The sequence below is a fragment of the Squalius cephalus genome (assembly GCF_949319135.1).
Source record: "Squalius cephalus genome assembly, chromosome: 13".
Taxonomy (NCBI): Eukaryota; Metazoa; Chordata; class Actinopteri; order Cypriniformes; family Leuciscidae; genus Squalius; species Squalius cephalus.
The window spans coordinates 21,885,014-21,911,583 of NC_137134.1; the positions used below are offsets into that span (position 1 = coordinate 21,885,014).

The 26,570-nt window shown below is 37.1% G+C and overlaps 1 protein-coding gene across 4 annotated transcripts in view; it reads left to right on the plus strand.

Annotated features, from left to right (window-relative positions):
• Window positions 1-26,570, plus strand: part of elfn2a (extracellular leucine-rich repeat and fibronectin type III domain containing 2a) — a 118,413-nt gene that overhangs the window by 72,934 nt on the left and 18,909 nt on the right. For 3 of the 4 annotated variants that reach the window (XM_079891493.1, XM_079891492.1, XM_079891494.1), the window contains exon 3: window positions 452-596. The exons of the other annotated variant lie outside the window; for it this stretch is intronic. The gene's annotated coding sequence lies outside the window, so the exon portion shown is untranslated. The remainder of the gene's footprint in view (window positions 1-451; window positions 597-26,570) is intronic. 4 annotated transcript variants of the gene reach the window in all.

Genomic DNA, 26,570 nt, shown 5'->3' on the forward strand with positions numbered 1-26,570 from the left:
TCTAGACCTTGTTCATATACATACTCCTTCCCGCATTTTAAGATCGGCTTCTGCACTTACACTTGTTCTTCCACACACTCGAAGCTCAGAAAGCTCTCTGATTTCATCAAAAATATCTTAATTTGTGTTCCGAAGATGAACGAAGGTCGTACAGGTTTGGAACAACATGAGGGTGAGTAATTAATGACAGAATTTTCATTTTTGGGTGAACTAACCCTTTAAGTCTTTTTTAACTGAAAGTTACAGTATGTTCAAGTTCTTTTTATCTCAGAAAACCAAAGAAAAATTTGATTTGGTCATGATATGACCTCTTTATATCAGTCAAAACTGCCCTGAGCTAAGGAAGAATAACTCCTGAGCAATCATGTTTTACATCTTTGAATCTGTTGAATATGTGGCCCTGTGCTTGTTTAGACCTTTATGCACCTCGTTCTCTGTTCCTGCCTGTCAGTGAAAGAGCGGTTCTTGGGAGGGTAGGTGGCTGGAGCTGTGCCAGTCACGACTGGAAGGAGGAGAGAGGGAGCGATAGATAAGAGGAAGAAGGAAAGAGCAAGGCTCCTTACATTGCACTCCCTCCTGCTGATGCCAAGAAAATGGTGGGTTGACGCACACACCGCCTCACACAATGTGAGATAAGTATGCATGGATTCATTATAAAGCAACAAGACCACACACCCAGGGCAGGACTTAGGAGGCTGGGGTCCCTGGGCTTGAGTTTATGCCCTACTTACGCTAAAAACATCATCATGGAGTAGCACAAATTACACAAAAATTAAATATGCTTTTAGGTTCCTAGAACAATATGCAGCATGCCTATAGTCAAAGTTTAGTGGTAGGCTAATATTAAATAGTCATTATAATACAATATAATGCAGGATGTGCTCTCTCGGTTTAGAGAAGATCAAAACTCTAATAATAAAGCCAAGAGAAAACTGTATTTTTAAATTCATTGTCATAGCTATCTGTCCTCTTATGTCAGATTCTTAAATTTAGTCAACAAATTCAATCAGAATGCAAAGACACAGTGTATGGCTATTATGACCAAATAAAAGGAAGTCGGTATCAATAAAATTCATTTTTGGATTGACGCAGGCTGTTTAGACATGGCATGTATGGATTTACACAGCAAATTATAATTGCATAAATTATGTTAAGAGATGTTTTAAATGTAAATTTGTTAATGTAAAAATATGAAATGATTGAAAAAAAGAAAAGAAATAAGTCTACTTTTTAACTATGAAACTAACACTGCCAGTAGGTGGCGGCAAGTGTCCATCTTAATGAGGGAGTTGAATCCTTTATTCAACCGATTCTTTCAAAAATCCTACTTCGTTTAACCTAGCAAACGACTGTATTTATGAATGGGTAGCCTAATTGAATAATTTACTCCTCTGATTCTGTCAAAAATGCAGATATTTTGAGGAACAAAACACGTGTTGCTCAGAGGCGCAGCGGTTCTGCTGTTTGATCTATTTTCTTTGACGGTGCTTCAACTTAACTCTTTCCCCATCCCCGCCACTGATGGAAATTTCCTTCATTTATGAGACAACGCATCCCCATTTCCGGCATTCCGTGATTTCACTGTTATACGGTAGGGGGCGCTATTACGCATCTTCTGAAAGAGGACTGAATCATCTGATCAAAACACATGTGAAGATGAAGCAGAAACAAGCGATATCACATGTAAGCATATGCATGTGTAAAATAACGCGATCAACATCAACATTAAACAGCATACAAATCAAAACTGCCTAATGTTACTGAATGAAATGTCGACCCATGACGAGCTGTAGGACTGTGAAGCTTTGGGACGGTGTTGATGGCTCGATCTACTACATCTATGCTTTGATCACCGTTCTGAATCCGAATGTTTCAGATGTTGCTTGATGTTCAGATGTTCAAAATGTTGCTTTTTTTTAATGAAACTTACCCACATTCAAGTGTTGATAAAAAAAGAATGTATGAACAAATTTTGAGAAAATTATCAAAAATGCTGGCGGTGGCTGGCAATAAAAAAAAAAAAAAAAAAACGCTGGCAGGGAAAGAGTTAAACATGTTAAACATTTCAGTTTATTGCCAAGTTTTTCAAGTAATATTTATTTTTATTTCAGCTTTATTTCAATTAGCAGAAATGTGTTGCAGAAATGAGCAGAAATTGAAGAATATTAAACTTCGGGAAAAACACAGTGCTCAACACTGTCACTTTTTATCCAGTTGTCCAATCACAGCGGAAAATGACAAATACCACACCGACCAACCGTCATATTCTGCTTGTATACTACGATAACAAAGACAAGAAGAAGCACATCTCTTTATCCAAAACTAGTGCCAGAGCGAGTGCGTTACATTGTGTGGACATTTTTATATTCAGAAACATGCTATTGGCGAAATCAGATACTAGTAACAGTTCCGCGGATTTTCCGTATCAGCACATACAGCGTCTCAACTGATTAAAAAATGCTGTGCCGCCAAAGCAAGGCGTTTTCAGCCGGCCCTGGAAGTCTAATAAGTATAAGACGAGGCTGAAAGTAGCGTGTTTACTGGATGTTTTCTTCTAGAAAACACCCAAAATCGTACAAAATTCCTGTTGAGGAAGCAGTCCTGCATTAGCAGAGAAAATGCTCCCTTGTCGAAGCCTGAAAGTGGATGAAGGCCCGTGTGCTAACGATCCGTCGCTGTGTCATTCCTGCTCCCTTTGTTCCTGCCTCACTTTTATTTCTTTCAACCTTCCCCTTTTTCAGTCTGCAGCTTCTCGGCAGTGTACTTCTCCCTCTCTTGCCTTCTCTCTGAGACCCAAGAGATTTGGGAGCTTTTGATCAGATTTGTTAGAGGCCTTTCCTGTCGTTCTCTCACTATTCCCGCCCTCTCTTTCTCTCTGATACCACAGATATCCTCACATTATTTCTTCTTTTCCCATCTCTCTTTCTTTTCTATTAGCCAATCCCCCCTTCTGGTCTTGCTTTTTTATTTTATTTCCTGCAACCCATTTCGCCAAATACACTGATGAAATTATTACATGCATTGTTTCAAGTATGTCTCTCTTTTTTTTCCCTAAGGAGTGGAGAGAGAATGAATTTGCTTTGTGCTCTTTTTTCATGACAGCCGATTTTTCATATATAAAATTATCGTTTATAATGGCCAGCCAGGAACTACAGATAATAAAGATTGCCATCACTAACCAATTGGAATCTCATTGTGATAAATCCAATCTATTTCTAGAAATTATCAGAAAGAATAGTAATTCTTTCCTAATTCTCCCACCTATGCATTTCTTTTGAAAGACCTGCCAACAGTGAGTGAATTTACAACTTTTTTATTACTCATCAGCCATGAAACTGTATTAATTTTCATTAAAAACATATTTAATTTTTTGATTTTTGGAAATTATATATATATATATAATGAAGTGTGTGTGTGTTTGGATAGTTCAGGGGGTTAAGGTGTCATTGCTTTGGGGTTGCTAATGTATTTTTGATTGGTTGTTATCAAAGTGTATTGCTAAAAGGTACAATATTTCTGTTGTTTTGATTGGTTTGTTCCAAGCCCATCCCCTCTTCAATTAATTGGTTGCTTACTGTATGATGTCATGGTAGGGTGTGGAGGCCATTAAAACATCTTTTGCTTACCTCTATTCATCCTCCTTTTTCTTCCTCATACTCTACGTTCACACCTTATGTTCGTCATTCCAATCCCTAGTATCCCTTGTGCGCTTGGCGCCTTCCAGCCCTTGTTCTCTTGGCTTCTGTCATCCTCCCTTTCTCTCTCTGTCCCTCGCTCTCGCTCGCTGCCCTTTTGAAGTGTAAATCTCTTCAGCAGGACTCCTGGCTAATGAAGCTGCTGTCTTGCTGTAATTAGAAGCATCTTGGATTCCCTTGATGCGACTGTTGTGTGGAGAGAGAAGAGAATACATCACAGAAACAAAAAGACAGATACACTGATACTCAGAATTGGCTACAGTCTGAAATATGGTGTGGGAATACTAATGAGTCACATAAACGAAACCGCCAATAGTCAATAATTGCCATTTTTCACCTGAAAGGTGGGCTGAATACTCAATATGGAGATGGATGGAAGGTGGCTATTATCTTAAATGAGACTTTCATCAGAAGCGTTGAAATGCATGAACGCCTTTGCTTCCATAATGGTTAAAATCACACCTACGGACGTACAAAGAGGGGGAAAGAATAACATTGATATGCGGTCTGTGCTTTGATGTTGTATAACCTGGCCCATTTTTCTGTTAATAAGAAATTGAATTCTCCTAAAATATCAGAGTAGTCATAGTTTAGTACAATAATGTGGAATTTCAGAACTGTAAGAATGGACCAGTTCAGTCAGAATACACTTTAAAGTAACAACATGTAGCTTTTCAACCTTCATAATATATTTCCAAGACCCTTGTGATAGTACATCGACTTACAATAGGTTGAATGAGACGTCTGCCAGAGCCTGACGGGGTCTGTATCGCTTTTACTGGCACTATGTAACTTCGCGGTGCGGGTAGTAACCAGCGCTCAAAAAGAACTACAAAATTCGACTGCTTTACGGCATACGTCACTTCGCCCACCACTTCCTCAAATGTGGCCAACCAGCGCGTTTGTTTTCGTGCGTCTGTTTTCGTCATGGCTGAAGCAGCAGCGAAACGTAAGAAGTCCAAGGTTTTGTCGGAGTAGAGTCGGAAGAGGAAAAGGGAGAGTGATAAACTGAAAGGCAGGACGAGGATCAATATGGGTCGAGCGTTTGCTCGCTGGCTAATGGAGGAGGAGTGTTACCAGACCGATGCTGACTTGGCCGTCATGCTGTTGAACTAGTAAGTAACTGTAAATTGCTTGCATACTATCTTTAGTTTTTCTAATCTGTTGTCTGCCTGGCTACGTTACGGAAACTATCTGGTCCTCCATTTATTTATCTTCATGAATCAGCTAGTAGATGAGCGAATTATCAATCTGGTAGCTAGTAAACACTAACATGCGTTAGTTTTAGATGGTTAGGATGCTATCGCTATCATTCTCGTTCAGATTTGAGCATTGTAATCGACATGCAAATCGCAAATGTTTGAGTTAAAATGTTTAGTCTACTAAATATGTATAAATTATAAAAGGAGGAAGATTAATAATATTATCATTGCCCAAATGAAAAAAAACCTACATGCTTCATATACAGTAACCGTAAATCATTTTACGACAGCGGTAATGGACAATTCCGCTTCCAACCTGTAGGGCGACCGCAGAGGAAAAGTTCCATGTTGTTGCTTTAAGCATTCATTTTATGGTTCAAACTAAAATCCATCCATCCACCCACCCATCCATCCACCCACCCATCCATCCACCCACCCATCCGATTCGTTAGCAATGTTATTTTAGTATTATTTATATACTATTAATATTTTTGAATTACCTTTTTGTTTTTATTTCATTTTTGTTTTGGTAATTTTATGAGCTTTTGCAATTTTTTTATTAATATATATATATATATATATATATATATATATATATATATATATTTAGGGCTGTCAAACGATTAATCGCGATTAATCGCATCCAAAATAAAAGTTTGTGTTTACATAATATATGTGTGTGTATGGAGTATAATTATTTTCTATATATAAATACACACACATGCATATATATTTAAGAAAAATGTGTTATTTATATATAAAATATTTATATATAATATAAATATATATACACAGTATATACATGCAAATATTTCTTAAATATATACATGCATGTGTGTGTATTTATATATAGAAAATAATTATACACCGTACACACACATATATTATGTAAAAACAAACTTTTATTTTGGATGCGATTAATCACGATTAATCGTTTGACAGCCCTATATATTTTTTTGTGATTTTTTTCCAGTTAGTTGCCAATTAAGGCAACATTTCTCATTTTCACTTAAGCTTTAAGTTTTCCATTTATAATATTTTAGCATTATTTCAATGATCAAAAGCTATTTTTCTTTTTCTTTAATAGCTTTAGTTTTAATGAATGCACTTTCATATTTTGGTTGAAAGAATAAAAATGTCTGATGGAGCTAATCGTTTTTATGGATTGCATTTCTACCAAAAAAAAAGTGTAAAATATTCACAGTTATCTCTGAATCTCTTTTGCAATGACGAGGATAAGTAACTGACAATTTTATTTTGTATCTTTGGTTGAACTATCCCTTTAAGAGAGATCACTGACTCGACTGCCTTTGGTTTCGCACACAGTAAATGTATCACAGTAATTACACGGAAAATCTACATGCTTTTTATGTAGACACGTGCACACACTAATAATTTACGTGTTTGTAATAAATATGCATGACGAATAGAAAAATCGAGCCGACACAACACAAGCCTTTCAAAGGTTATCTCCAAGGAGAAGAAACTTTGTGAAAAAAAAATATATATTAGTGTGAGAAAAGCTTCTTGTCCCAGAGAGGAAAGGACAGACAGTGAAAATGAATCAATGTAGTTAGAATTCAGAATGTTGTTTCCCATTAAGACATAATCCCACTGCTGTCGATGGCAGATCGGGTGTTGTCTTTGCAGTCGAATGCTTGGATAGAGATCAAACGCATTCAAGGAGAGACGTTCCCAAAGCTTCCTGAATATAATGCCCTTGCGAAGGAACACAAACCCAAAATAATGTTACAGGGGTCAGTAAAAAAAAACTCTTTTACATTGAAAAAATGACGCACTTCAGTTTTAAAGAAGAAAATAAATCAAATCAAATGTATGCATAGCAGCATATTGACTTCAAGCAAATCAAACATGACTTCAGACATTTTTAAAATTGTATTTTGATAAGCACAAGTAATGCAAACATGCACTGTCATCATTGAATGACAATAACCGCTGCAGACGCTCTACCGTTGGCTGTGGGTTCCTCTGTTATGGCTCTATGACTGATGTCTTAATAATGTTTTATGAATAAGGCACAGGCCTACAGGTGGCCCACAGATGACAGGGGAGTCATAACGTGTTTTCTTTCATGATCAACACGAGGACTCTGGGATTGGCTGGGTGACAAATTACATTTTCACTTTCATTTATGGCCAATAGGGTAAAAAAAAAAAAAAACGGGGGAAAAACATGGAGGAGAATAGAATAAAGGATTGTGATTTGAGTAAAGGAATGTATTTCGGCATATGTTAACTGCGTTAACGTTTCATATTTAATATTAATGAACAGATTGACTGTTTAGACTCGTGGTGTGTTTGTGGATAAACGTGTTTAGGCTGTTAATCGCTGCAACTGAATAATTGAGTCAGAGGAATGTATATGAAATTTTGTGTAATTGTAAAGTTGAATGATTTTGCTGAAATAATAAAAAAAAAGTGTAATTGCAAATAATTTTATTTGATGACATTTCAAATAAAAATTAGAAGAACCGAATCAGTCTAATTTGAATTAATAATTCAGATGGTTTTGGATCAGCTGATTTATCGAAAAGTTTTGACTCGTTGAAGAATGATTCATTTATAAATTGCTATTTCTCTCACTTTTGGGTGGGGTGGACGTTAAGATATACAACGAATAATGGTGTGATTTTTGGTCCGTTCTGCACACAGAACCATCAGGACTTACAGAATATTTAAAATATAGTGCTCAAGTCATATTTTATGAAACTTTTATGATGGTTTGGTGTCCTTTTAGAAGCTTTAAGATATCAGACCCCCTTCATTGTCATTGCATGGAAAATAATAACCAGTACAAAATATCGAATTTTCTCTGCTTTCATGCATGGGAAAAAAGGGTTTTGACCTCTGGGTGAGTAAATAGTGACATAATTGTATTATTTGGATGAATTGTTTCTTTAATTGAACACATTCGCTGTCTGGACTCATTGAGTGTTTGTGGGTAAACATATCAATTCAGTGTCATTTTAGAAAGAGCAGGAGGCTGTGAAATGCTCCGTTTGAGTCGTCTGTCTGTTTAATGTGTTGGTCTTAGTGATAGTGCCAAAACTCACTTTTCAAAATTTGCTGTCTTCCCCCATCTGTGTTACGAAACAAATGCTCCGTGAAATTTGTTAAAGGAAATGTGAAGTTCATTGTTAATATCCTGTATCCCTCTCAGGATTTCTTTAGCCACAATGCTAACTCAACTGTGCACAGTATATGTGGATAAAAGTCTGTGAGGAGAGGATTCTGAGATTAAAATTTACCTCAGAAAATAGAAAAATCTGAGTTTTCCAGCTGAGAACTGATTCCTAATTCTAACGAACTAGCTAGCTTAGCTTCAATTAGTTAGCTAGTTTATATAAATAAGCTAGCCATTGTGTTGATGCTGTTTTACTTAGACATTGTATATTGAAGTGAAATGGGTTGCAAAATAAGTTTAGTGGTAATTTTAAACTTGAGATGAGAGAATTGTTATTGTTTTTCTGAAGGATATGAAGCATGCTTTAAATCTAACACCAAACACTAAACTTGCCAGAGGGTTAGCGTGCTTAGCTAGTTCATTAAGCTGTGGAAGGTTTCGGCAGCTTACACCTAAATAGTCCCAGGCTCGGCTTTCATGTAAACCGTTCTTTTGAATCCTTGCCTGAAGGCCTCCAAACATTTTTCCTATCTGCGAGCGATGGGAGAAATGAGTTTTGGCGGGTAGGCACTTCGGTAATAACTCAAACATAAGTATAATCAGGATTTTCATCAGTGCCCTAAATAGTCATTTCAGATGGTGGAAATGTGATGTTATAGAGAGAAACGGGTAGTGATAGGCTATACAGTGTTACGCTGTGGGTTTCAAAGATATAGCAATATCAAGATAATATTGTGGCAAAAACATTTTCAAGCTACATTTTTCTCCTTTTTTATGGCCTGTTTCATACCCTATCCTGCACAATGCTAACCTTCTTTTGTGAAATCCAAATTCATTCGCACCCAAGTTTGCTAGCTATTTTGCTAGAGTTGCTTTTACCGACGCTAGGTGGACATGCTCATCTCTGATTTCAGTACAGTGTTCTGTTAAAGTTCCAGAATGGCTATAACTACGAAACTAGCACATAAAGCACATCTTAAAAGGGAGTCTGATTATATTCAGTTTGCAGTAGCTAAACGTGCCCTTTGCTAAGTAAGGATTTAATTCGCTAGTGCATACAGTATTTACCAAAAGAGTGTTCTTGTATAGAAGTACTTACGAAGATAATTAGCATCTCTTTATCTGAAGATATTACACTGTTGATCCAAAGAGAATTGCCCAATTTGATTGATATGCTCAATTTGTTAGCTTGGGGATTAGCCTTATGCATCAGCAATATCAACAGTCTGCAATTTTTCTCAGAACAGACACTTTAACAAATGTTATTGTGATGATGAAAACAAGATTGGTTAACAAGGCTAACAAGAAGGGATGTTCATTGATCAGTATGTATTTTTGATGAATTACAGTAGCTTGTAATGGATTTCTTAAATGCTAAAAAATGAGCACTGCTCACTGTCCAAAATCTTCCTATGACTAATCAGACGTTGGTGAAATGCTTTGTTGGCAAAATGGCTTGGTTTGGACACTGGATAATTTATATGGAAAGCTGTCTGTTTTGTATACAAACAGCAGAACGTATCTATTAGTGTGCATTTCAAAGGCTTTTGTACTCCTCGGTTCACTGTTGTCCATAGCTGTTTGCTTGGAGGATCTCTGCCCCAATTTTGTTATCTTCTCGAGCATTCATGCAGAGTGAGCGTTCCATGAGCAACGCTTTCTAGTTCATTCTCTATGGGAGCCAAGCTGCACTAGGATTGACAGCAGAGCAGAACTACAGAGCATCAAAATGTTAGGAAATGCTGAGCTTTATGCAAATGAGAGAAGGGTACCAGCCAATCACTGTGAGCTCAAGGTAATCACATTTTACTCACAACTTGATTTTGCTACTGTATATACTGTAGCTTTATTGCTATATTGATTTCAAATGGGCTTTGCGCAATTTACTTTTAGCTATGCTGTGGGTAGTTAGCGAAAGTGTTTTTTTTTTTTATTGTGATGACTTTATTGACCATTTAATGAATGCACTCTTAAATAATACTTAAATCAACCACTTCTGTAAATGAAATGTTAATTGTCAGGACTGGGTGATATAGCAACAATAATAGGCCTATACCAATTACCATTTGGTAAATACCAATATTATATATTTTTTCCAATTTTTTATTTTAAATTAGTTTTTGTCCCATTTTGGCATGGAGTACTTTCCATAAGATCATCTCTCAATGCAAATCAAACCAGCTATTAGGCTAACTGAAATAAAACCATGCCAATCTCTAGGTATGGTGAATGCTATGTGATGATGTGGGGCTATTTTAATTCCAAAGGCCAAGGGAACTTTATCAGGATGCATAGTATCCTGGATCCATGAAGTAACTGGCCTTTAAAAATAAAGATCTGCCTGCCTCTATGGGAATTTAACATAGGGGTGTCCAGACTTATGCACCCTGTATTTTAAGGAAGAATATTTATTTATTTACGATACATTATTCATTCACAAAGAAAATTGGTGTCCTTAAAGGTTGGATTTTTCTTAATTTTTTTAATTAAGGCATTAAGTTCAATTTCCAAAAGATGATTTTTTATTCCTCTTTTTAGTCAACTTTAGCATGGGTGTCTAAACTTATGCATAGCACTGTATATCAAAAAACAGACATTTTTGTTACTGAAGTTTAGAATTAAACAATATGTTGTGAATATATATCGCATCCAATACTAATTGACACCTTTTTTGCACTCTATTGTTTCTTGCAATCTCATTTCCTCTCATGACATAATTTTAGCATCTAGTTCCTAGCACCTAGTGGCGTTTATCACAACGTACCCTCCTTTCCATCTGTCAGGCTTGTCTGCAGCCATATCTGCATCACAGTGCTAGCGATGACCTAATGTTGTTAATTCGGGTGCTGATAGTCTCCCTCTGTGTTTGTAGGGAGATATGTGAATCACTCTGCTATTATCATCCGGTTCCTGCTGACATCAGCAACAACAACAGCAGCAAGGAAATCCCATTGATTCCTCTTTCAGATACGAGCCTGACAGTCATTAAGTGTGTTCTGAACGAATATAGTCAGAGTATGGAGATGAATATAAGGTTTTGTCACCTTGAGACAATTTAAAAGGAAAATTGAGATTCAGCAACATTCCAAGTTGTTTTATGCCTTGCGATATTGCAACGAATCCTTTTTTTTCCCTGCCCGTAGCCTGCTGTTTATTCCATTTATAAACATTAAGGGCACTGTAAGGATCCATCTTAGGATTGATGATATGTGCTGCTGGCAGTTTTTAAGATCTCACACTAGGAGTGTGCTGTGCATCAGAGCAATTCAATGGTGAATCACATTAGAATACATAGAAACTACTCCATCTTTCTAATCTGTGCCACTGCATCCTTTGAGTATCGTTATTATGCACATTATGGAAGTTTTTTTGTGTTTTTTTGCTGTGAGATAAAAAATTGTTTGTCAGCCATTTTAGCGGGGGTTGTTTACGAATGTTGCGGAAAACCGTGACGCAGTGAGATGAAGGTCAGATCAGAAGTTATGAGGCAAACGAAATGTTGGAACAAAGGAATACTTTGAAAGATGAAAGTCGTGCAGAAAGTTTAGTAATGGCAGAATACAAAGTCAAACAGTTTTGTTTGCGACGGTTTTGACCATTGTTTCACCCCATGCTGAGACTTATTTGACAACCCCCACCCCAGATTTGAGCGTACTCTAAACCAGAGCAAAACACCCTGCTGTTTCTGAAGTGGCACTGCGACTCAAAGGGGGACAGAGGCACCTGGCATGGGTTCTGACAGACCATGCACCATGGACAATCAATCAGCGCTCGAAAATAATTTGTTCGAAACAGTGACCTACTTTGGTGAGGTTCAAGACTAGCATAAGCTAGGAGAGCATTAGAAATGAAGGTTGTTTTGAGAGCATGCTATGCTTGAAGCTCCCAGTGATGACCATTTTTGAACTTCAAATGGGACATCAAGGCTTAAAAAGGTGCCTTACAGGTATCAAGTAAAGTCGCAAGAGAAGTTGCTTGCTCAGTGACTAAGGTTGTATACGAGGTGTTGATTAGCCTAGTGTAGCCTTCTTGCCTAAATTTTGCAATTTAACACAGGAGAGGAATGGCCAGAGGTTTTCAAAATAGCTGCAAAGGACATCACCAATTCTCAAGTCAAATAACAATCATTATCATAAGGGTGATGCAAGTTTGCATGCCACATAAGAAATACCCGTACAAAAATGTGTGCCCTTATCCCACTGAGGGAGTGATAAATGAATGCACTTATTATCTTGGTAATATTCCATGAAATTTAAAGAAATAGTGATTTGAATTAAATTTGCCATGATTTTACAATATTTGATAGAGGCACACTTGCTTTAGCTATAAAACAAACACAAGTAAAGCTGGTAAGAAAAGCCATGATAAGTCCTTTTATGAAATATGACCCAGCATAGGCTGGAAATCATTGCCAGACAAAAAAAATTACCATCTGGACTACAGACATTTCCACATTATGAGTAAAATGCGTTTCTTGGGTCTCATCTGTTTTGTGGAAGAGTGTTTCTTATTGGAAAATTGAAGGCGGCCGAGAGCAAGATATGTATTATAATACGGCATTGTGGGATCCTGTAATACAGCGGAAAGGTTTGTGACTGAATCCGTTAGGAGCCGACTCCACAGGTGACGTGTCGCCCTTGAGCCAAGTACATGGAAATGAGACAGGTACTTTTCCTAAGGCCATCAATCTCCACCTTAATTTGTAATTTGTTGAATGGTAAGGTACAAAGCAAGAAGGCCTATAATAACTAGAGAAGGATGTTTGCATTCCTATTTATCTTAATGGCACTTATTTTCACACGCCAAGTCTCTTTGTTATTGACTGTCCTGAGCTGTTGCGTGAATAGAAGTCTATTTCACTCTTTTAAGAGTTCTTGTGCACTGGTAAAATACTATACACCAGGGGTGCCCAATCCTGTTATTTGAGATCTACCATCCTGCAGAGTTCAGTTCAAACCCTGCTTCAACACACCTGTCTGTAATTATCAAGTGTTACTGAGGAGCTTAAATTATCAGGTTCAGGAGTATTTGATTAGGGTTGGAGCTTAGCTTTGCAGGAAGGCGCAAGAACATGATTGGGAAACCTTATTATATTCTGTAATATCTACTGTATGAGCTGTTTGGAGGTAAATAAGTCACAAAGTTGTCTCTTTAAGGGCACTGCCCTATAGTGACAAGATGTTGTACCACTAAAGGTACAGTGTTTGCTAATTTTGTTTTCTGAGACTGTAATAATAATAATGATATGTTCTATGAAATTAAATTTCTACCAGCAGGGCCTAACCTTTCCACCTTGGCATAGATATGTAGAGGAGGGAGTAGAACAGAGGAACATAGAGAGAAATAATAAGGGTAAAAATAGAGGGTAAGCAGAGACTCAAAATAAATGTCCAAGTGGGATGTTAGCAAGGGAAATAGTTTCCGTAAGGTGCTTCGGTATTGCCAGGGTCGAAGAAGTGCAGAAGGGTTTGGTCCAGTTAGGGTGTCTCCCAGTCGTAGAGACATGTTCCCCCATCTTGGCACGTTTTCCCAAATCTAGGGCGCAGTTGTATTGAAGGCACAGGGGTACAAGCAAAGGTGGGTCACTTCATCATAGCACTAAGACTAAGAGTATTGCAATTGCTGTTAGGGACTGTTAGACAATACTCAGTATCCCAGCAAGCTAAGATTCAACTTCTTACTTTCGTCCATCTGCTGATTGCAAGGGATGATTTGTGTTCCTTTTTGGGATGATGACCTACTCCCTTACTACTCAGTTCCTTCATAACAAACTTCCCCAGGTATCCTTCATATCCTTGACATCAGTCTTCCTTCCTTCATGTAACTTTCTCTCTCTTATTTCACTTACCTCTGCTGCCTCCCTGATGCGAGTATCACTCTGGGGTTCCCCAAGAGCGGTGATTAAGTCTGAAGGATGTTATCACCCCAGTTCATGAAAACCTCACGCTGTGTGCTTCGTTTTATAGACGGCACAGTGAGTGATTTAGAGAGAGGACCCTTGGATAGGCAAGTGACTGGTACCGCGGTAGGATGCTCGAAAAGGTACGTCAGGCAGAGGTGAATGGTGCTCAACGGGGTCTGACTCACAGCCCTCTCTCATCCGTCCTCTCGAATGACACAGAGTGATTGAGCCAATCTGACATTGCCCAGAGTTCTGGTTAAACCTGAGTCACTCACCAGGATTTGGAGGTCATGATTCAAAGGTGACATAAAATGAGAAAGAAAGAGAGGAGTTGAAAGTAAATGAAAAAATAGACTACAACCTGCTGTGAAAAAGAGAAATGAAGCTTTTGCTGACTCATAGGTTGAGGACAAGACTTCAGCATAATGACTTAGAATGAAAAGGAGACATGTACAAGGACTCGAGATGTCGTCAGCCCAGCGTGCTTCCATTATTGTCATATTGCCTGTGAATGAAAAACACAACTCTTTTTCAAGCCTTTCATTTTCCAGTACAGTAGACCATACACATGTTCTTCAGACTAGCAGACTGAAACCACTTAGGTCAGTGGAGTCCCCTTGGGCCCTACAGTATATATGAACAATGAAAGTACTAGCTCAAGCAGTAGACGTCACAACTGAAGCACTGGAGAAAAGTGTAGGGGTGAAGCCACGTTCACACTGACAGCAATTAAACCGCTGGAGCTTGTCGAGTGTCTGCACTTGTAAGCTTTCCTACTTGTCTGCTTTATCCAACTGTTTCTGTTGATAGTTGTTGCTCAAGGTGAACCCTGCTCTACTTTTTTTTTGCCTCGCTAACAGTTGCTTAAGGTACTAGAAATTGGCAACTCTCATCAACGATCTGGATCAACAGTCTTGCCAATGTTAACCATATTCTACTGTACAAGGTTGTCCATTAGTCTGCTAACTTTGCTAAATCTCTGTTGTATGTGGCTGAATTTTCTTATTGTAAAAACAAAAACAAATATTAAACCTCCTAATAACTTATTGCCCTTATCTGTAGTAGGGTGTTGCGACGTTCGTCTGTATACAACTTAGTTTGAATAAAGGAGCAGACACTTGATCGCCTAAATTAAAAAATAATAATAATCAATGTTATCGATAAAGATACGTGGATGGGGTTTTATTTCATCCGCAACCGCACTCATCATCCGCACCGCTTTTTTTTTTTTTTTTTTTACCAAATTTCAAAATAACTCCTAATAACTTATTGCCCTTATCTGTAGTAGGGTGTTGCGACGTTCGTCTGTATACAACTTAGTTTGAATAAAGGAGCAGACACTTGATCGCCTAAATTAAAAAATAATAATAATCAATGTTATCGATAAAGATACGCGGATGGGGTTTTATTTCATCCGCAACCGCACTCATCATCCGCACCGCTTTTTTTTTTTTTTTTTTTACCAAATTTCAAAGCCGCACCCGCCCGTGTGATTGTTTTGCGGTCTATGGACGATGGAATGCTCTGCTGGTGCGATCCGCGAGAAAGCCCTTGTCTGTTCTAGAAAGGATGCAGCAAAGATATTTAATGCTAAATGTATGAGGCATAGGCCTACGCTGAGTTTCATTCATTTACGATGAGATGCGCTCTAGTTCACAATGCAATGCAAGTGAACGTGGCGCACCAGCGCCGGTTATTATATTGTTTGCTATATCTGCTTTTTATTTTTTTAAATACATGCAATTGGTTGATGAAACATTTATTAAAATTAAGATACAATTTGTACAAAACGAAATTCGTTTTAAAGAAAGGCTTTTAACAATAAAATACAAGTGAACGCGGTGCGTTGGCGCCTCAATGTCACGGTTATTATATTGTCTGCTATATCTCCTTTTTATTTATTAAATACATGCAATTGGTTGATGAAACATTTATTAAAATTAAGATACAATTTGTACAAAACGAAATTCACTTTAAAGAAAGGCTTTCTACAAAGAAAAACTTAATGAAGTGGTAAAAATCATGTCTGACGATTTACAAAACAAAACTTGCGTTGGTAGGCTACTTGGCAAAGAATCAAATACAGTTGGAAACAACGTAGACCATTAAAGACACAGACTGTTAACAATTGTTTTTAATTAGTATTTAAACATTCTCTATGCTAAAAAATATTTGTAAAAAATATTTTAATAACACGGTTTTGGCGGTTATAGAGTTCTAATGACGGTGTTCAACTATAACCGTCGGTCTCACGGTTATATACTAACCGTCACACCCCTAGATTTAACCTAACTCGTACTGAACATTATTTGTGTTTAAGACCGATTGAAGCATTGTGAATTACTTACCTACTTAGGTACACAGGTTTCTGTGCATGATTACTTGTTTGTTTTTTTAATTCACCATTTTGTTCAACTACGAAAGGCCTGGCAGCTGCTGCTTTATATACTCTAATGTTGTTTAATGACAGCATATAGAGGCATGGGAATATCTCATTAGCCTGTCATTACAGTGTCCTTCATCAAGGGCTTCTTCTTCTTGCTTTCTTGGAAACTGCTTTAGACATTAAACAGTGATACGTCCTATTTGTGGTAAATTTAGCCTTAGTGAGAGCTAGGATGGCAGGTTCCCAGGAACTTTTTCGACAAAATACTTGTGGTGGTAGGGCACTACACGGTTTTTGGCATCGTCTCTAAATTTCCCTGAGGTTGCCAATCTTTTATTACTCTCATCCAACTCCCAGTGACCAACCTTTTTTGTTATTTATAGGGCCGTCAAGAGATCCTATAAGAAAGAAAGATCACAAATAATATTTTTTTCTGCTAAGAGATTTTTGCTGACTTGTGGGTTTCTTTTCTTTTCTTCCTCCTTTTCTTTCTCCTCTCTCTTTTCCTTTCTATTCTAGTATGTTACTTTGTTTTATGATGTAGTTATATACTAAACGCAGTATTAGCCGTACATGACAAATTCTGGATTACAAGAGAATGAAAAGCTCTGGGTAATCAGGAAACTACGAGGAGCATATTGTTAATTCATTTTATTAATTCACTTTTATTAAGAACACCTCCACATCTCAGCATTCATTTTTATTGATTTGCCATTTGATGACGGCAGTTTTAATTAAAAGAGATTCTGAAATGCCAACATGCTCTAAGTAGCCAAGAAAAGCTCACTAGGAAAGCCCATTACATGTGCAGTACATCGAGATGAGAATGTAGGACTTTAAAGTAACAACATAGGAGAAGTTACGCTAAACATAGAAAGGCCCTGTTTAGTTTCTCATGAAAACCATGTATCTGCCATGTGAAATACAGTTTCCCACATGTACTGTTTGTGCTTAGTGTTGTCCCTTTGGCTATGGTATATTGCTCAGATTTAGATGAATGTCTTATACATGGCTCCAGATTTGAGTATTAAGGCCTATTATGTGGTCTTCAATGGAAAAAAAAAAAAAACATCTACCAGGGGCCTAATGAGATGATCCTGCTCTTTTAAGCAGATAATACCAGCTCAATAAAATCTAAGACTTGGATATAATAGAGAAATAATATGCATGAAATATTATCAGTCATTTTCATTCTTGATTAACTAAAATCCACGGATTTCTAGGGATTAGATTACATTATTTGTGCATTGTAATTGTGCATTACATTATTTGTGCTGCATGACGCAAGCAGGATGCTTTAAAGATTGCATTAAGATGGCTGACCAAGATATTGTTTAAGCAGCTGCTGTGGAGAAGCTGAGGGACAGCACAGAAGGTCAAGGGAAGTAGAGTCAAGGATCAAAGGGCAACAAAAAAATTCAGCCCAAATTGATTTAAATATATATGAAAGAATTGTAAGGACTGGTTGGAAGTTGTTGGATTATCACCAATAACCTTAATGCATGTTCAGTAATGCTTTTAAGCAATTCTTTGAATCATCATTGATACCCAAGACATTTCTCCTGCCATTTAGCCTACCTCATGTCACTAGTGTTTAGCAATCTTTCTCTTTCCTCTTGATTTCGTCTGTGCCTTCAGTCAGTCAGTGTTCTGCTTTGAGAGCAGCAGGGTAACTCTCAATCCGTTTCCTACACCATCCCAGCACAATAGATGAAATGGAGGCCCAAGCTACTACTGAACACCTTTTTTTGAAGTTTATCTCGTTCCTGACGTCTGATACTGCAAACCGAATCTCCAGGTAACCCTAGCAGAGAAGACAGTCAGATAGATGACTAAAAGAAAGCAGGGTATAAAAATAACTAATAGAAAAAGAAAAAAATGGATGCCTGACTGTCACATGACATGTGACAGTACACCCTGGAGTGGCACTTTGAAATGTCAACACCTGCCGATTAAAACAACAGGAGGGGAACAGAAAGCAAGAACAAGTATGGAGAAAGAAAGATTTTGAATAATGCAGACTGGAATACGAGGGGCGGAAAAAACAAACTCAGTTTGAAATGTCAAGTGCCAAAATGTGAGCAAGAAGGCCCATTGCTCCTTCACCTAGGGTGTTGCACTGACACTTTTCTGGGATGCTGAAGGAAAATGGCTGGCTTTCTCGGGCACGGATACTTTGAGCAAGGTATAAATCATGCTGGCACAATGAAAGCAGGACTCAGCACTGCACTAGAACTTAGCAAGAAGTCTGGCCTGTTTTCTTTTTTATGGTTCACTTTTTTTTGTTTTCACATGCTAACTGAAATGGTGGCCTGATCCAGTTGTCAACATGAAATCAAAGTGTCTTTCCAGTTTACTTTCTTAGTACAATCCTAGTCATTTAAACGATTCATTGGTTCACGTTATTTCGAAGAAAACAGTGTTTGTAATCTTTCTTCAAAATGTGCAAACTCTGTCTGCCTCTAAAGTGACTTTCCTTTTCCAATGACGTTGCCTAGTCCTAGTGGACTGTTTGATCATGTAAACCGATAGCCAAATAGCTATTTATGTATTTTATTGGCAAACTCACAATACCTGAAGAGAGCTATCTAGCTGTTATCATTCCCATTCTTATTAAAACCTCAGTTGCTCAGTTTTCATATGTACAGTACTGTACCTCTGAAAGAAAACTCTGAAGGCTAGAAAATTTGCTTACATTTTTGGGAGTTAATCATCTCAGTCATTAAAAGCTAAAGCCACATTTTACAATCCAAGCAGTAAAATATATATATTTTTTTCTGGTTCAACTACTTGTTTTACTCTGTAATATCACATTACGGAAGTAAAATGGCTTTTCATGCTATTTAATGCATTTTCTGGGTTCTAGGGACTATTTCACTTTAACTTGCTTTCCAACTTGTGTTTTACATAAGTGGTTTTGCTAAACTGCTAAAGATGAACTTTAGCGCCTTGCTAAGCATGTAAACTAACAAAACGTGAAATATATGCAAAATGTCAATCGTGTTGTTTTACTAGACCCTATATACCTTGGGTTTTGGCAGCCTCCTAAGATTTTCTTGACATACTCAAGATCCAAAATCATCTGTGACTCCATATAGACATGTGACTAATCTTTGAGTTCATCATAGTCAAGTGGATCTTTCCTCTCTGAATCCATTTAGTCCATCCACGATAAGTCTCCCTGCCTCCGATTTCACCTTCACGCTCTACCGTCCATGAAAGAGCAATCTAGTTTGAAGGGGGAGATAAAGTTCACCCATGTTTTATGTGAATACCTTTGCAAGATAAAGCTCAGTATGGGTAGATACAAATCTCTCTTGAAGAGATTGACGCCAAGAAGCATTGAAGCCTTGAAGCATCTCCTCGAGTTTTCTGTCACACTTGTTGTGTTCCCCTCAGAGATGGTACAAAAAGAGCCCTCAACTGAAGATGCCACTACAGGCACTTTTACCTCGAAGTGTCAACAAAAATACCTCTCCTCCCTAAAATGAGTGATTGAGTGTAGGTAAAGAAAGGAAAGAGTGGAAAAATGAGAGCAGGGAGTAAGAAAGTGGGTGAATTAAGATTAGCATGACATAAGTTCAAGGTAAAAAAGAAAGAGAGCGTAAGAGAGATGAAGAAGTGGTTGTTTTAGTTGTTCTTTATGTAGTTTTACCTGCTAGTTGTTAGTTTAAAAAAACTCAGGTGTTTTCCCCTCAAATTCCATTATATAAAACCTTTCAATAAACAGCACCCGGCCCTTCCCATGCCGAGTACTGCCAAGATTCAATATTTTAGCAGACAGATTTGGCAGACCAAAATTTGTGTTATTTATCAATTAGGAACATTAAAGGGATGGTTCGGAGTAAAATCAACCTAGGGTCCTATGCACCATGACCTCGAGCCAAACACCCCCCCATTTAAATAGCATTTAAATAACACTTGCCTGATGGCTCATGCTACTGCTAACCCGGACGTCGAGGTCACTTCGGAAAAATTTGATTTGGGAAAAGCCTGTAAAAGTCAGGCAAGTGTTATTTAAATAAACTCCTGATGTACTTACAAACTCTCCAATGCCTCGTTTTATGAGTACAGAACCTATTTGTACTACTGTATAAGTTTGGTACCATTCTGGGCATTATTAGTGGGGTAATTTACGAGATACATGATAGGTTCCATTAGCGCCTGCACTAAGCCATTCGGCTGATATCTCTAAATAAGCTCTAACTTTAATAATGTTCAACCAAGGGAAAAAAGGCTTCAGGGAGGGGTGTTTGGCTTGAGGTCATGGTGCAAAGGACCCTAGGTTGATTTTACTCCGAACCATCCCTTTAATTGTCATGAAGTTTTGATAAGCCTATAAAACTTTTTATTACTGACCACACCTCTGTACCTCAGTGACTTGTTGGCCGTATAGCCTCTGACTCACCCCTCCTAAATTAATATTCTGCCAGGGTACATGTAGAAAGAGACAGGCCAATAGACAGAGAGAGAACAAGTCATTCACACATATTTGATTAGAGAAAGACACTTGGATATGCAGTGAAAGAGAGAGGTATGTGCACATGCATAATATGCGTTTCTTCAACTACAGGCACTTTTATGTCCTGGGAAAATTTAATTAAAATTAATATTTTGATATGAAGTCAAAACTTTTTACCATACCTTTATATTTTTGCTTATAATTTCTACTATCCTTTTTATTTATATATGTAGCTTATCAAATTTTGCAAACTACAGTAGGTAAATATTATTTAATTTGTGTGTGTCTAGGTTACATAAAGTACTATGAAAATGAGATGTGGTTGAAATGGCATTTGTTGGTTCAGAAGGAAATTAGCTCTTGTTATAAAATAATTATAAGCATTATAAAATAATGAGAATGGCGCTTTTCAACATGAAGGGATTTTTTTCCCCGCCCCTGTAAACCATGCTTAATTATATGCCATAATTTAGTTTGACAGAAGAACAAGAAGTAATAGTAACATTGGATGTGGATTTCACTCACTATTTTACTGACTAACTTAAGCCCCTTTCATACAGACCATTGATCCCGGGAAATTGCCGTAAAATTGCTAGAGTGCCTTCTGTGTGAACGCAAACACGTCCCGGGATTGATGAAGAAAGTATTGTGTGTGCCAGCAGCATCACCAAACAGAATTTCAAAAATATTGACAAACACACTGCCATTGGTCAGACCAACAGATAGTCCCGCCTCCAAACTCATACAATTGGCTGACCCACTTTCTGTTCAGAAAGAAATTAACTGTTTTGTTTTTACATTTGCTGTTGGACATTATTAGTTGACTACTGTAGATAAACAAAACTAGTGAGCATGTGAAAAGTGTTTACTTTATAAGTCCACAGGACCAAAAGTGCCCATCGTTGAAGAAACACCCTTATATTAACAAATCTTTTTTTTTTGCTTCTAAGTTCCTGTTAATTGTATGTGTGTCTCCTCTAACTAGCTTGTTAGCAGCATAGCACTTTGTTCGTTAATTATAAAGCTCAAGGTTATCTCTGTAAATGAGACTTTCTTTATATAGCCAAATCTAAAGGTGACGTCTGAGTTTTTAACCGAGAAAATGTTCGGTTGAACAGCAAAAGATGAATCATGAAGGACTTCTGTATGTTATCCTGATGTACGCCAATAAGCAAATAAGCGCATTAAATGTATTAGCTTTTATCCCCAACAGATCTATAATGTATGCTTTATGCATGAGTCATGAAATCCTGTGTTGTTTTTAAGTTTTTTTTTTCCTTGCCAGTTTGCGCAGCTTTAGATACAACTCAAGATATCCCCTGGTATCAATTTGAAACACATTGGGGATTTGTTAAAGAAAAATCTGATAAATATTTTATAGCTTAATATTATAAGAAGCTAATGTGGCTGTGAGGATTTCTTCACTGAAAGCAAGTTTTACACACACCATAGAACGAAATAAAGCTTAACGTTCTCCTGGTCCTGCTTTATGACCAATACACCTTACCTATTATTTTTAAATAACTGTATTTTATTGATGGCTCTACCAATTTAAAGATAAAGTGGTTGCCTTCTTTTTTTATTTGTTGGAGTTGAACACTTCCACTCTGCCAATTGTTTTATCCTGCCCAGCCTGACATAGCAACAGTGGCTCAGCCAATGGAGTGAGTTTGGAGGCGGGGCTATCTGTTTGTCTGACCAATGGCAGTGTGTTTGTTATTGTTTTTGCAATTCTGTTTGGTGATGCTTGTGGCACACAAAATACTTTCTTTACATGTTAGGCAGTAAAATAGTAAGGAAAATACTTAACCTTAGTGGTGGAAATCACAGTTGCTACTGCTTATGCTTATTTTCTTTACTTTCAAACTTGAAAGAAACAAACTTTGGCATATATTTTGCAGGTTGAGTTTCAGACATGAATCCTACCTAAAATTGTTTGGTGAAAGGGCTGTCGCATCGTGGCGGTGTGTTTTGCACAGTCAAGCACCACTTAAACTTGCTTTAGCAAATGTTAAAATCTTCATTCAGTTATTTTGTAACAGGAAACTCAAATGTGGAACACTTATTCATAACACTGTAAATGTCACACATATTTCACATCGCATTATGTCAGTGAGTGTTTGAATTTTCACACTCTCACCTCTTGGAGAGACTCTGCTGAGGACTAGTGTGACTTTGCCAATGTGAGAGTCTGCTCTCAGTTAAGCTAAAAGGAAGTGTGTGGAAAAGAGACGTTTTTCTTCATGATTAGTCCACCTGACGTGCAGTGAATGTCATCTTTGCCTTGAGGGAGTATACGCAACGAAAAGACTGTCCTCTCTCATTTCGATTCTGGCCTGACAGATGTTGAGGGAAATCATAGCACACACAAACACATGCAAACAAGTTTGTCCACGTGAAAGTTCCCCCCACTGTTCAACGCTGCACCATGTCGGCAATCATTCGTTCATCTTCTTTAATGAGACTGTGGACGACATGCTCTCAGTCACCAAAAAATCCTGCTGTTTTTCAGTCACCTGATGAAAATGATAAATTAATTTCCTTATATCCAATATATTTAGAAAATTACCCTGTTGAAATAATAACAATAAATTATTATTATTATTATTTCTATTATTATTATTATATTTTAGGCATGCTTTCCTTAGCCATAATGCTGCGTGATTGACAAAAAACTTTTGTTCATGGCTTTTTTATTAAATAAATGTATTACGGTATATGTTTTTTTTATGTTATTATTCTTACCCAAACTGTCTAACTCACGACAAGAACAGATTTTATTTGAAGGTCATAAAGGGAGAGAAACCATTGCCTTTGTAGTTCAGTGAGCTTGGAATCATGGGAGTTTAATTCTGACAGGATGTCAATGAAAGCGTCAGTAGAGCAGAGAAATGTCATTGTATTCTTTTTTTTTTTTGGGGTTTTTTTTTTTTTTGGTTGTGTTGTTTTGTGGAATGTGAAATGAGTGGTGAGAGCGATCCCTGTAATGAGGTTTCTGAGTTTAAAGCTCAGGAAAAAGCTTGCCTTGATTAATTTTTAAAAACATCCTTGTCAGAAGTGTCTGTACTAGAAACAGAAAAGTTTTTCCTTTGCGGTTTTCACATATAGACACAAAATTACAAAATTATCCCTGTTTACACAGATGTGCGAAAACAATTAAAAACGCTGTATTATTCATGCCAGGCCAGTAGTTGGCGATATCACTTTTGTAAGAAACAGTACACGACTGAACACGTAATATGCATGTGCATGCCGTTACCGTTTACAAATTTGTGTTTTTGTAGTTTACACAGAAAATAACGGCATCGTTTTCAAAAACCTGCGTTTTCAGGCCCATGAACGGCAAAACACATACATTTTCTGTTTTTAGTTGAAAATTATGTTGTTAACCCTCTGGGGTCTGAGCTGTTTTCTGGGCCTGGAGGTGTTCTGACATGCTCTGACATTTGTGCTTATTTCTGTTACTTGTGACATTTTCATGGCTAAAGTCTGATTACACTGTATTCAGCACAAACTCTGCTACAATAATATATCAGCAGCATGTATGTAAAAGTTTGTAGTTTTGAGATAATGACATTTATGCGTGGTTTGTGAAAATACAAAAAAAAATTCTCACTGAAATAAGGCCATGAAACCCATACTGATTATTTCTTCACAAGACTTTTGAAAATTGTATCACGTAGCCTAGAATATTTGCTCCAAAACTATGTGAAAATCATCCTGACTGCTCATTCAGATAAGACAATATATTGATTTAAAAATGGTAAGACGTGTTTTGTGTGAGAAAGCTTTATGCGGGAGGTGTGATCACATCATTAATATGTAAGCTTTTCACACCTGAGAAAGACAAAGACCCTCCCCTAACGGCCCTATTAGGAGCTATCAGGCCCTATCATTCTGAGCAACCTTGCACAAAGAATGAGGAGATTTAAAAAAGAATGGCTTTTTGATTGTTTGGATTTATTTACAACACAACATAATCCAAAGATACAAAACAAATGACAAAAAAGCTCTTATTGAAAACAATAATCCAAAGACAGAGACCTTTGTGCCATTCCTAAAAACATTGTACATACCTTTCATTTCCAAGGTGTTTGATTTTCACTTTACCACACTGTAAATTCTAACAAGTTCAGTTTACTTAAAAAAAGTTTGGAAACCGATTGCCTTATTTTTGCAAAGCAAACTTAAAGGGAAAACTGAAGTTAAGATAATAATCAGCTAAAAGTAAAGAAAGCAAACTCTTCCCAAGTAAATTAAGTAATAAATATCAAGTTAGTTTAATGTCAATTCTAGTTAACATACTCTATAATATTTACTAATCTTACTGAAAATGTAATAGTAAGATTACTTGAATAATTCCATTTAACAGTGTTAAAATGTATTCTGCAAACATCTTAAATACTATTATTCTCAACATGGTTTTAATCTGCCATTTTAAGCTATGGAGACTTAAAAAAATATGTGCAATCGGTTTCCACATTTTCTTCAAGTAAAGTGAACGTATTTTTAGTAGTTCAACTAGCATGGAATGCACTTACCACAAGTGTGAAATTCTTAACTGTTTAATTTTTGTAAAAAAACAGGTTTTACAGTAAATTTAAGTACATCACAATGCAAATATGCTTTAAAACATCAAAACAAATGAATATGCCAATATGCCTACATCTTAAACACGGCAGCTTAGGCATCCAATGCAGAAAGTAAGGAGACACAATTTTAGCTTAAAAGCTGATTTTTAAGTGTTTGGAGTTTGGGTTAGAGATTCTTCCCTCCCAAAGACAGAAATACCCACTGAATGAAATCAAATGTGTTCCTCATTGTCTTTGGGTAGTCTAAATTTAGAGCATAGATCAAAGCAAAAAGGAGACATACAGCATGTGGCAAATTTGGGACATCGTCCACAACAATTGTTCCCTCCAGAACGATTGTCCTTATTGCGTCCACGTTGAGGGCATTTGGACGTTTGGAAGGCATTTCTTCGGGTAAAATTGTGAGCAGGCCAACATCTACTTCGCTGAAGTCTCCATCTACATCCACATCCTAAGTAGAGAAGGAAAAATCAGAATTGTTTCACAAGAGACATATATAGTATCTACTGCAAAAACTACAAAAAGTATACCCAGAATTAATATTTTTCCTAACATGAGCTATAATCTCATGGAATAAAACAAAATGGCAATTTAAGAGAGCAGAAACATCAATAACATTACTTACAAAGCACGTCCGGAAAAATTCCTCTGGGTCATCCCCCATGAGGACTGGAAGTCCCTTAAGTACTGCGGTGTGAACACGTTACATCAGATGGCTACGAAAAAGTAGAGACAGGTAGACACATTATTGGCCGAGGGTAACAATCATATGCAAATCATGATTCAAAGATAGCATCATAAAAGAATACCTTTGAATTAACTTGTTGCAAAATTTCATCAAGTATTCTTCCCTGGTTTCCTCCTTTTTTTCGGAAAATTTCAAACAAACGTGCAGAGTGCGTGTCCAACGCTGCATAGAACTGAGATCTCAGATTCTTCCCAGACATGCGATGGAATTCTGCTAAGATTTAAGCACAAACATAGAGTGGTTGTTAAAATTCAAACACACACACACAAAAAAAACACACACACAAAAAAAAAAAAAAAAAGATTTTGAAGAGGAAAAAAGAGTTATCCAGCCAAAAAAGTTATCCAGCCAAGAATAAGACTAGAACTGCTTTTCTGACGGACTGATATTAATGACGGCTTTTTATTTCTCATCTCCATAAATATATCTAGTAGTAAAG